The 12,250-nt window shown below is 37.6% G+C and overlaps 1 protein-coding gene across 3 annotated transcripts in view; it reads right to left on the bottom strand.

The window, feature by feature from the left end:
• NGLY1 (N-glycanase 1) overlaps positions 1 to 12,250 on the bottom strand; it is a 59,337-nt gene that overhangs the window by 29,918 nt on the left and 17,169 nt on the right. The gene's annotated exons all lie outside the window — the stretch shown is intronic.

Consider the following 12,250-nt stretch of genomic DNA (forward strand, 5'->3'; position numbering starts at 1 on the left):
TTATACCCAAAACCTTTACAAAATTAGTATTAGGAGACAGCCATATCTGTATCACAGTCTAAGACATGTCTATATTTTCATCTGAAAGTATGTTATTGAGGATATAAATATTTAGGCAGGGTTATGTTGAACACTTGACCACACACCTGGAACAAGACAGCACTCTAAGCAATGCATCTGACAGCTGTTTCCACTTCAAGTTCCTGTAAATGACAATTTTTTTAAAACTTTATACCGCATTAGCTAACGAGGCCTACTCTCAAGGGACCAGGAATTTTGAAATTCCTGAGAGGAAAGGCAGATGCAAATGGACTCAAGGAAGAAACAATGGCAATATGCCCTCTAGAGAAAGTGGTTATTAAAAACTAAGAAAAAGTTCTCAAAATAATCCCAAGGAGAGAGGAGCCTGAGGACCCGCAGAGCAGGAAGGGGCCTTGGAGTGAGTGTGAGGAAGGCTGCTGGGCTCCATGGGAGGAACAGCTAGACATTTTGGTCACCACTGTCAACAAAAAAGTGTGTCCCTGAGCAGTGAGAGCGGACACTTAGACTTCTAAAAGGAAAGAGGAGTGCCCCGGTGCAGAAGAGGTGCTGCTCGGGCAGCGCCCACCTGGCGGCATGTCCTGCCCCTCCCCACAGTGGCTGAAACCACATGCGGTATTCACAGATAGGCTAGCAGGGACTCAGACCCCTGTGAATCTACAGCAACCCATACTGTTGAGAAGATGCACTAGAATCAACAGAAGAAGGAACCCTGTGGCAATGGCAGCAAATACAGAAAAAGACTAAAAAAAGGTCTATCTTTAGAAATGCAAGAGTACACTGGAGTCAGAAAAAGAAGACTATGGATCTTGGAAATTAAAAATGTAAACACTGAAATGAAGAAGCACAGATGGTGTGTCAAACAGCAGAACAAACACAGCTAACTGATCAATCAGTTAGAAGATTGAGACATTTTCTGAGGATGCAGTACAAAAGAACAAATAGACAATGAGGATAAACCCCAAACTTCCCAAGTCCAGCTAACAGGAAGTCTAGAAAGTAGAGTAGAAAAAAATGGAAGAAAAAACTTCTCAAAGAAATAATGGAAAATTTCTGAGAGTTGACGAAAGAGACAGTGTGAATGGAAAAACAAAAACTATACCAGGTATGTAATAGTGACATTTCACAACAGTAAGGATTAAAAACAAAATACTAAAAGCTAAAAGCCTTCAATGATATCAGACATCTCACTGGAAACAACGGAGCAAAATCTCTGAAATACTGAGGGAAAATGAGAACATACAACACATATCCAGGCAAACTAATTACATACAAGGGCAAAATAAACTCATTTTCTGATATGTAACAATGCAGAAAATATATCACTCCCAAATCCTATTTTTAAAAATTATTAGAAACGTTATTGTCCCCCCCAAATATAATATAGCCAAAGTAAATGATTACAACACCAAGGAGTAGAACCTGGGATAAAAGAGCAGGAGCGAGTTAAATAAAAACCAAACAAACTAGTTAAACTTAAGTTCCGATTGTTATAAATAAATAATAATAATTGAAAAGCAAAATCTCCTAAGAAAGGTGGCAGGGAAAGAAGAGTAAATCCTTTCTGAGGTTCCTGTCTTGTTGTAAGATGTTGGTAGAAAAATATAAAGTAAATACCTGCATTAGAAATTTAAAGAGAATAATTAGAAGACTAAAAGGAGGATACTTAACCTCCTAATTTTTAGAGGGAAAATAATGGAGGAAAACTTGATCAATCTAAGCAAAAATAGAAAAAGAAAAAAAAACAAGAAGGACACAGACAACACAAAATAAGATGTCAGAAGTAAGTTCAAACATATTAGAATTACAGTAAATAGGAGTGGATTAACCTGTTTATTAAAAGGCAGAGATAGATTAATTAAAAAAATAAAAACCATTACCAAATACTTACTGTAATGTCAGGCACTGTATTAAGCACTGGGCATGGGTACACAAAACAGACATAATCACTTTACAGTCTGAAGGAGAAGGCATTAAACAAGAAACAACAGAATCTTCACATGAAGTTGACAAATGTTTGTGTGTAAATGTGTGTGTGCATATGTGTTAGATGATGGAAAAATAATGGAGACCAAACCAGACAAGGACATTATCCTCACAGAGTAAGGAGTCTGTGGACACAGAAACAAATATTGCTACAATGATGCTAACTTACTCAAATATTTAAGGAGCCTTTATTACCTGTTAGGTATGGGGGATATAACAGTTAGACAGTTTATTCATATGTACGGTAAGAGTTATAAAGCAAACACAGAGGAGAGTGTAACTGTACAACTAGAATTCCCTGGAGAAATGATATTTGCAGTAAAATATGAAGGATGAGAAGCAGCTGGTAACCAGGGAAGGGAGAAGACCATTCCTGTCACAGGGAGCAACGTGTAGGTAGCTGGGGAGTCTGCACAGAGGGATACACTTAACATGCTGTGAAGGATCAGAGAGAAAGTCAGTGTGTCTGGAGCACAGAGCACCCAGGGGAAATGATGGAGCAAGACAGCTGAGCAAGAAGTTGGGCTGGGGAAGAATCTAGATCTTCCCTGTCTCTTTCCACTGTAATGGGAAGCTGTTAAAGAGACTGAAGCAAGGGAGTAAAATGATCAGATTTGTGTTCTCTGAGTCTGACACCAGCTGTAGGCGGGGGAGAAAGGAGGCCTCAGAAGACTCACTGGGGGACCACTGCCGAACTCTGAGGGAGCAGAGGCTTAAACCAGGGTGGGGACAGAGGTGGTAGTATAGTGAATGGATGTGAAAAACATGTAGGAAGTAGAATCCACAAATCCTAGTGACTGAACCGTGGTGTCAGGGGGCAGTTAGGAAAGTACAAAAATATGTGGGAATGATCCACATATGAGCAACTGGGTCGATGGCTGAACCACTTATAATAGGAGAAAAACCAGGAAATGGTCAACTGAGCTAAAAACTACAAATGGTCAAATAAAAATGAACTGAAAAAAGTCCATTAAATGTAGCAGCATGGAGATCACCGATGATCTCAGTAATACGTTGTGTAACAGTGTTAATAAGGAAAGCAAGTTTTAAGAGACTCAGTGGTATAAGTGGTGTCCCGAAGTGGGCCAGGTGCCCCAAAGGAGCTGTACAAAGTGGTCCACTGGGATAGGGATGGAAAATATTACAACTTCTATGTATATTTTTTTTGTCCAAAGAATAAAGCAATTAAGTTATTATAATATTTAATATTTGGATCAACAGTGGCTCCCTCCCAGGCTACAGAGGCCATCCTGAGGGAAGAAAGCCCCACGAAGTGGCTGGTTCACAGTGGCACGCTCACTCCTACCTTCTGCTCCCATGATGCTACAAACGTCTGCACTTCAAATGTGCCTGGTTCAGCAGATTTACAGATTACACTACGCGGTTTTAACTAATTTAACCTTCAACCTGGCTTAAAAAAGATTTCAAAGACCTCTCAGCACCTAGGCTAATACTTACAATGTAAGCACATGTGGAGTGTTACAAGAAGAAAATGGCAGGGCTAACCCATCTACTTTTTTTAGTATGAGCCCCTTCAACAGCCATAGTTTAATGCCAAAAAAAAAAAAAAAAAAAAATCACAATCTCCTGAGATCTGACAAACAAAATGATCAAGAGTATTTAAAATAAGACTTATGTCTACGTTCTTGAAATGATATAATGTTATACATTTTTTAAATTAAAAATGTTACTTATTTTCTAGCTCCTCTTTACATTGTTTTATAATGTATCGAGTACACTGGCATACTAGTATATGTATATAATTTATAAACAAATAAATACACATTGAGAGGACATGCTCAGAAATGTTTTACTGACGGGGCACACGTTAGAATGAGGAGAACTGCAAGACAAGTACATGAGGAGTACAGATGCAGGAATGCATACTGGGGATTCTCCCTGAAACTTGCCGTGAAGAGGAAGTGAGAAATGAGCGATCCAGGGATACTTGTGCTCTGGCTTGTTTCTAAGAGCTACATGAGAGGTTCATAAACGTTAACCTGCTTGCGAAGAATGCAGGTTTCCAAGCTCCCCCCTCTCTTTCTGGCTCAGCCTGTCTGGGGTTTGTCCAGGAAGCTGCGTGTCCAGGTTATTCTGATGCCAATGGTCCAACCTTAGATGAAAACTGGCCTAAAGCAAGGTTTCAATGCCACTGAGAAGAATCTCCAAGAAAAGGGGCAGGTCAAGACTGCACAGTCCACCTGCGATCCCACAGTGAACAGAGGAGACGAACACAAGTACAGAGGATGGGCTGGCCTTTAGTAGGTGCAGCCACATTTACTCTACTAACAGATGACAGAAGAGATGGGGCAGGCCTGAAGGTGGGAAACCCAGGGCATCCACAGCAGGAAGGAGTGTGCTTTTTACCAGAATTGATACAGAAACAAACAAACAAGCAAACAGGATGTCTCCATTTTTACTTGAAAGAATTCCTATAAAGAGGAGACCCTTACAGTTGTTTTTATTTATTTATACACACAGATTTTCATTTACTGAGAGGGTAAGAACTCATCCAAAGAATTTTTTTCATTTTTCACTCTGGAAATTACCTCCTTCACTGTGGTTTTTAATGGCACTCAAACAATCTTGAAGAATAAAGTTTATTTCCTTTGCATTATTTCTTTAAATACTCATTGGCACAGTGCCAAAAAAACTAATTCATAAAAACAGAAGTTTGCTGATTGCATGGTCATTATAGCAGCTGGGTAACCATGTAGATGAGGCAATAGTTAATTGCTTAAGAGTTAAAAGTTATTTGGAATACAAATGGGAGTTTAAAATGTGAAATCTGTTTTAGAGGAAAAAAGATTTTTTTCTTCACTAATCATACCTGGATTCCAATTATTTGGTTTCTAATGTGAGATATTTAAGACTCTTTATAAGAAAACAAGTACAATGTGTATTTTTGTCAAATCACACAAAATAGAAGCAGTGATAGAAGCAGTGGAATTTGGATCAGCAAATTTACTTCTTTAGTAAACGACAAGGCTTCTCAAGCCCACCAGCCCTCTTTCTACCTTTTTACAACCCTTTGCTTCAGTGGCTTTTAAATTTAGAACCTGTTTTCTTAACATAAAAGTTATGTTTAATAAATTTTTAATAATAGTTTTAATCAACTTTTGACTTCAATAAACATTTCTTACAAAAACCGCTTTATTCCATTTGTAACAGTAATAAATGCTGCAGAAAGTTTTCAGGAAATACTGAATGGTATAAATAATATGAAATCATTATAATTTCACCACTCAGAGAAAATTATAGCTAAGATATCTGTGTACAGCTTTCCAGACCTTTTAAAAATGAACATATTTATGTATGCGTGTTTTTAATAAGAAAAATGGAAATACACACATACACACAACATATGTTGTTTAATTTTGGAATTCTTAGTTTACCTTTTTTTCACCACATAATAATTGTCTTCATGTCAAAATATACCACATCATCATTTCTAAAGGATATTAAGAATGCCAATTTAAATATGTGTCATAATTGCCTGTTGAAAGTATGTAAATATATGTTACTTTTAAGAATGGTTCATGAACAAGAAATTGAACATTTAAATCTTGTGTCCAACGGAGACAAGGAGGAGATTTCTTCTCTTACAAAGTTTGCATATAGATCCAGACTAAGAAGTTGTCTTATGAGATTTAAATAGTTTAAAAATCGACTAACTCAGAGGTGCACAGCCAGGGGAAGAAGACGCCATGGCAGTCAGGAGACCGAACCTCAGTGCTCTTCATGATGGGCTCCTACCGTTTTAAGTCTACATTTGAAGATTCTGCAATTCTGACTTAACTCTTTAACATCTTCAAGATGGAACAAATTTGACTTTGATGTGGAGACTAGAGAAGGGCTTTGCATATAATAAGCAGAACTGGTGTCAATTTAAAATTATAAACAGAACAGAGAGGAGACAAGATGGTGGAGTAGAAGGACCTGAGCTCACCTCCTCTACGGAAAACACCAAAATCACAACTAACTGCTGAACAACCATGGATGAAAAAGACTGGAACCTACCAAGAAAGATATTCTACATCCAAAGACAAAGAATTAGCCACAGTGAGACGGTAGGAGGGGCGCTTTCGCTGTGTAACTGAATCCCATATCCACCAGGTGGGCAACCCACAAACTGGAAAATAATTATTTCTCAGAGGTTCTCCCACAGGAGTGAGACTTCTGAGCCCCATGTCAGGCTCTCCAGCCTGGGAGTCTCACATCAGGAGGAGGAGCCCCCAGAGCATTTGGCTTTGAAGGCCAGCAGGGCTTAAGCACAGGAGCTCCACAGGACTGGGGGAAACAAAGAATCTGCTCTTGGAGGGTACACACAAGGTTTCACATGCACTGGGACCCAGGGCAAAGCAGTGACTTCATATCAGCCTGGGCCAGACCTACCTGTGGGTCTAGGAGGGTCTCCTGGAGAGGTGGGGGTCAGGTGTGGCTCATGTAGGCTCCAGTGCTGGGACACCTCAGTCCAAGCAACCAACAGGGTGGGAACACAACCCCACCCATGAGCAGACAGGATGCCTAAAGACGTCCTGAGCACACAGACACCTCTAAACACACCCCTTGACACGGCCCTGCCCATCAGAGGCACAAGACCCAGCTCCACCAGTCTGGCCAGGCACCAGTCCCTCCCACCAGGAAGCCTGCACAAGCCCCTGGACCAACCTTACCCACCAGGGGGCAGACACCACAACCAAGAAGAATTACAGTCCTGCAGCCTGAGAAACAGAGACCACAAACACAGAAAGTTAAGACAAAATGTAATGGCAGAGAAATATGTTTCAGAGAAGGAACAAGATAAAACACCAGAAGAACAACTAAGTGAGGTGGAAATACACAATCTGCCTGAAAAAGAATTCAGAGTAATGGTAAAGATGACCCAAGATCTTGGAAAAAGAATGGAGGCACAGACTGAGATGATACAAGAAATATTTAACAAAGAGCTAGAAGATTTAAAGAACAGAGATGAATAATACAATAACTGAAGTGAAAAATACACTAAAAGGAATCAATAGCAGAATAAATGAGGCAAAAGAACGAATAAATTAGATGGAAGACAAACTGGTGGAAATCACTGCTGTGGAACAGAATAAAGAAAAAAGAATGAAAAAAAATGAAGACAGTCTTGGAGACCTCTGGGACAACATTAAACACAGCAACATTCACATTATAGGGGTCCCAGAAGGAGAAGAAAGAGAGAAAAAGCCTGATAAAATATATGAAGAGATTATAGCCAAAAACTTCCCTAACGTGAGAAAGGGAACACTCACTCAAGTCCAGGAAGCGCAGAGAGTTCCATACAGGATAAACTCAAGGAGGAACACGCTGAAACACATATTAATCAAACTTACAAAAATTAAAGACAAAGAAAAAATATTACAAGCAACAAGGAAAAAGCAACAAGTAACATACAAGGGAATCCCCATAAAGTTATCAGCTGATTTTTTTTCAGCAGAAACTCTGCAGGCCAGAAGGAAATGGCATGATATATTTAAAGTGAGGAAAGGAAAAAACCTACAACCAAGAATACTCTACCCATCAAGTCTCTCATTTAGATTCAATGAAGAAAGCAAAAGCTTTACAGACAAGCAAAAGCTAAGAGAATTCAGCAGCACCAAAACAGCTTTACACAAAATCTTGAAAAAACTACTCTAGGCAGAAAAGAAAAGACCACAACTAGAATCAAGAAAATTACGTATGGGAAAGCTCACCATTAAAGGCAAACATAGAGTAAAGGTAGGAAATCATCCACACACAAATATGATATCAAAATCAGCAATTGTGAGAATAGGGGAGTACATGCAGGATACTGGAAATGCACTGGAAATTAAAAGACCAGCGACTTAAAACAATCTTGTTTGTATATAGACTGCTATATCAAAACCTCATGGTAACAGCAAACTAAAAATCTACAATAGATAGATACACACACAAAAAAGAAAAAGCAATCCAAAATAACACTAATGACAGGCATCAAATCACAAGAGAAGCGAACAAAAGAGGAAGGGAAGAAAAAAAACCTACAAAAACAAATCCAAAACAATTAACAAGATGGCAATAAGAACATACATATTGATAATTACCTTAAATGTAAATGCATTAAATGCTCCAACCAAAAAACAGACTGGCTGAATGGATATAAAAACAAAACCCATATATATGCTGTCTACAAGAGACCCAACTTCAGAGCTAGGGACACATACAGACTGAAAGTGAGGAGATGGAAAAAGATATTCCATGCAAATGGAAATCAAAAGAAAGCTGGAGTAGCAATACTCATATCAGACAAAATAGACTTTAAAATAAAGACTGTTACAAGAGATAAGGAAGGACACTACATAATGATCAAGGGATCAATCCAAGAAGAAGATAACAATCGTAAACATATACACACCCAACACAGGAGCACCTCAATACATAAGGCAAATCCTAACAGCCATAAAAGGAGAAATCAACAGCAACACAATAATAGTGGGGGACTTTAACACCCCTCTTACATCAATGGACATCCAGACAGAAAATAAGGAAACACAGGCCTTAAATGACACATTAGACCAATGGACTTAATTGATACTTATAGAGCATTCCATTCAAAAGCAGCAGAATACACATTCTTCTCAAATGCACATGGAACATTCTCCAGGATAGATCACATGCTGGGTCACAAAGCACACCTCGGCAAATTTAAGAAAACTGAAATCATATCAAGCTTCTTTTCTGACCACAACACTCTGAGATTAGAAAGCAACTACAAGAAAAATAAAAAAACACATACACGTGGAAGCTAAACAATATGTGCCTAAACAACCAATGGATCAATGAAGAAATCAGAGGAAATCGAAAAATAACATGATGATACAAAACCTATGAGACCTGGCAAAAGCAGTTCTAAGAGGGAAGTTTACAGCAATACAATCTTACCTCAGGAAACAAGAAAAATCTCAAAGAAACAACCTAACCTTACACCTAAAGCAACCAGAGAAAGAACAAACAAAACCCAAAGTTAATAGAAGAAAAGAAACCATAAAGTTCAGAGAAGAAATTAATGAAATAGAGATGAAGAAAACAACATAAAATGTCAATGAAAGTAACAGCTGGTTCTTTGAAAAGATAAACAGAATCGATAAACCTTTAGCCAGACTCGTGAAGGAAAAAAAGGGAAAGGGCTCAATCAGCAAAATTAGAAATGAAAAAGAAGTTACAACTGACACCACAGAAATACAAAGGATCAAAAGAGACTACTACAAGCACTCTACGCCAATAAAATGGAAAACCTAGAAGAAATGGACAAATTCTTAGACAGGAACAATCTTCCAAGACTGAACCAGGAAGAAACAGAAAATATGAACTGACCAATCACAAGCACTGAAATTGAAATTGTGATTTAAAAACTTCCAACAAACAAAAGTCCAGTACCAGATGGCTTCACAGGCAAATTCTATCAAACATTTAGAGAAGAGTTAACACCTGTCCTTCTGAAACTATTCCAAAAAATTGCAGAGGAAGGAACACTCCCAAACTCATTCTATGAGGCCATCATCACCCTGATACCCAAACCAGACAAAGACACCACCAGAAAAATTAAATTACAGGCCAGCATCTCTGATTAACATAGATGCAAAAATTCTCAACAAAATACTAGCAAACCAAATCCAACAATACATTAAAAGAAGCATACACCATGATCAAGTGTGATTTATCCCAGGAATGCAAGGATTCTTCAATATCTGCAAACCAATCAGTGTGATATACCATATCAACAAATTGAAGAATAAAATCCAAATGATCATCTCAATAGACGCAGAAAAAGCTTTTGACATAATTCAACACCCATTTATGATAAAAACTATCCAGAAAGTAGGCACAGAGGGAAACTACCTCAACATAATAAAGGCCATATATGACAAACCTACAGCTAACATCATACTCAATGGTGAAAGGCTGAAAGCATTTACTCTAAGATCAGGAACGAGACAAGGATGTCCACTCTTGCCACTGTTATTTAACATACTTTTGGAAGTCCTAGCCACAGCAATCAGAGAAAAAAAAAGAAATAACAGGAATCCAAATTGGAAAAGAAGAAGTAAAACTGTCACTGTTTGAAGATGACAAGATAGTATACATAGAAAATCCTAAAGATGCCACCTCATCAATTAATTCAGTAAAGTTGCATGATACAAAGTTAATACACAGAAATCTGTTGTTTCTATACACTAACAGTGAAAGATCAGAAAGAGCAACAAACAATCCCATTTACCATCACATCAAAAAGAATAAAATACCTAGGAATAAACTTAACGTAAGGAGGCAAAAGACCTATACTCAGAAAACTATAATAAGATACTGATGAAAGAAGTTGAAGATGACACAAACAGATAGAAAGATATACTATGTTCTTGGATTGGAAAAGTCAAAATTGTCAAAGTGACTATACTAACCAAGGCAATCTATAGATTCAATGCAATCCCTATCAAACTATCAATGGCATTTTTCATAGAACTAGAACAAAAAAAAATCTTAAAATTTGTATGGAGACACAAAGACCCCGAATAGCCAAAGCAATCCTGAGAAAGAAAAACAAAGCTGGAGGAATCAGGCTCCCTAACTTCAGACTATACTACAAAGCTCCAGTCATCAAAACAGTGTAGTACTGGCACAAAAACAGAAATATAGATCAATGGAACAGGATCGAAAGCCCAGAAATAAACCCATGCACCTATGGTCAAGTAATCTATGACAAGGGAGGCAAGAAAATACAATGGAGAAAAGAGAGCCTCTTCAACAAGTTGTGCTGGGAAAACTGGAGAGCTACATGTAAAAGAATGAAATTACAACATTCTTTAACATCATACACAAAGGTAATGTTAAAATGGATTGAAGGCCTAAATGTAAGACCGGATACTATAAAACTCGTAGAGGAAAACACAGGCAGAATGTTGTCTGATATAAATTGCAGAAATATCTTTTTAGATCTGTCTCCTAGAGTAACGAAAATAAAAAGAAAATAAACAAATTGGACCTAATTAAACTTAAAAGCTTTTGCACAGCAAAGGAAACCATAAACAAAATTAAAAGACAATCCACAGAATGGGAGAAAATATTTGCAAATGAAGCAGCTGACAAGGGATTAGTCTCCAAAATACACAAATAGCTCATGCAGCTCAATATCAAAAAGAAAAAACCAGAAAAACCCACCACAATCAAAAAATGTGCAGAAGCCCTAAATAGACAGTTCTCTAATGAAGACATACAGATGGCCAAAAAGCACATGGAAAGATGCCCAACATCATTATTAGAGGAATGCAAATCAAAACTACAACGAGGTATCACTTCACACAGATCAGAATGGCCATCATCAAAAAGTCTACAAATAATAAATGCTGGAGAGGGTGTGGAGAAAAGAGAACCCTCCTACACTGTTGGTGGGAATGTAAATTGGTACAATTACTATGGAGAACAGAATGGAGGTTCCTTAAAAAACTAAAAATAGAACTAACATATGACCCAGCAATCCCACATCCTGGGCATATATCCAGAGAGAACCATAACTCGAAAAGATACATGCACCCCAATGTTCACTGCAGCACTGTTTACAATTCACAGGACATGGAAACACCCAATATATCCATCGACAGATGAATGATGTGATGTGTATACACACACACACACACACACAATGGAATACCACTCAGCCACAATAAAGAATGAAATAATGCCATTTGCAGCAACATGGATGGACCTAGAGATGATCAAGTAAGTCAGACAGAGAAAGACAAATATCATATATCACTTCTATGTGGAATCTAAAAAGATGATACAAATGAACTTATTTACAAAACAGAAACAGACTCACAGACTTCAAAAACAAACATGGTTACCAAAGGGGAAAGGTCTAGGAGAGGGATAAATTAGGAGTTTGGGATTAACATACACACGCTACTATATAAAACAGGTAAACAACAAGGATCTACTGTATAGCACAGGGAACTCTACTCAATGCTCTGTAATAACCTATATGGGAAAAGAACCTAAAAAAGAATTGATACATGCATACGTATAACTGAACCACTTTGCTACACACCTGAAACTAACACAACACTGTAAATCAACTATACGCCAATATAAAATAAAAGTTAAATTTAAAAAAATAAAAAATAAAATCTTCATTTTAAAAAAATCAACTAATTTTGTTATTTATCATTATCTAATATTATTTTTA

The sequence above is a fragment of the Kogia breviceps genome, chromosome 5 (genome assembly GCF_026419965.1).
Source record: "Kogia breviceps isolate mKogBre1 chromosome 5, mKogBre1 haplotype 1, whole genome shotgun sequence".
Taxonomy (NCBI): Eukaryota; Metazoa; Chordata; class Mammalia; order Artiodactyla; family Physeteridae; genus Kogia; species Kogia breviceps.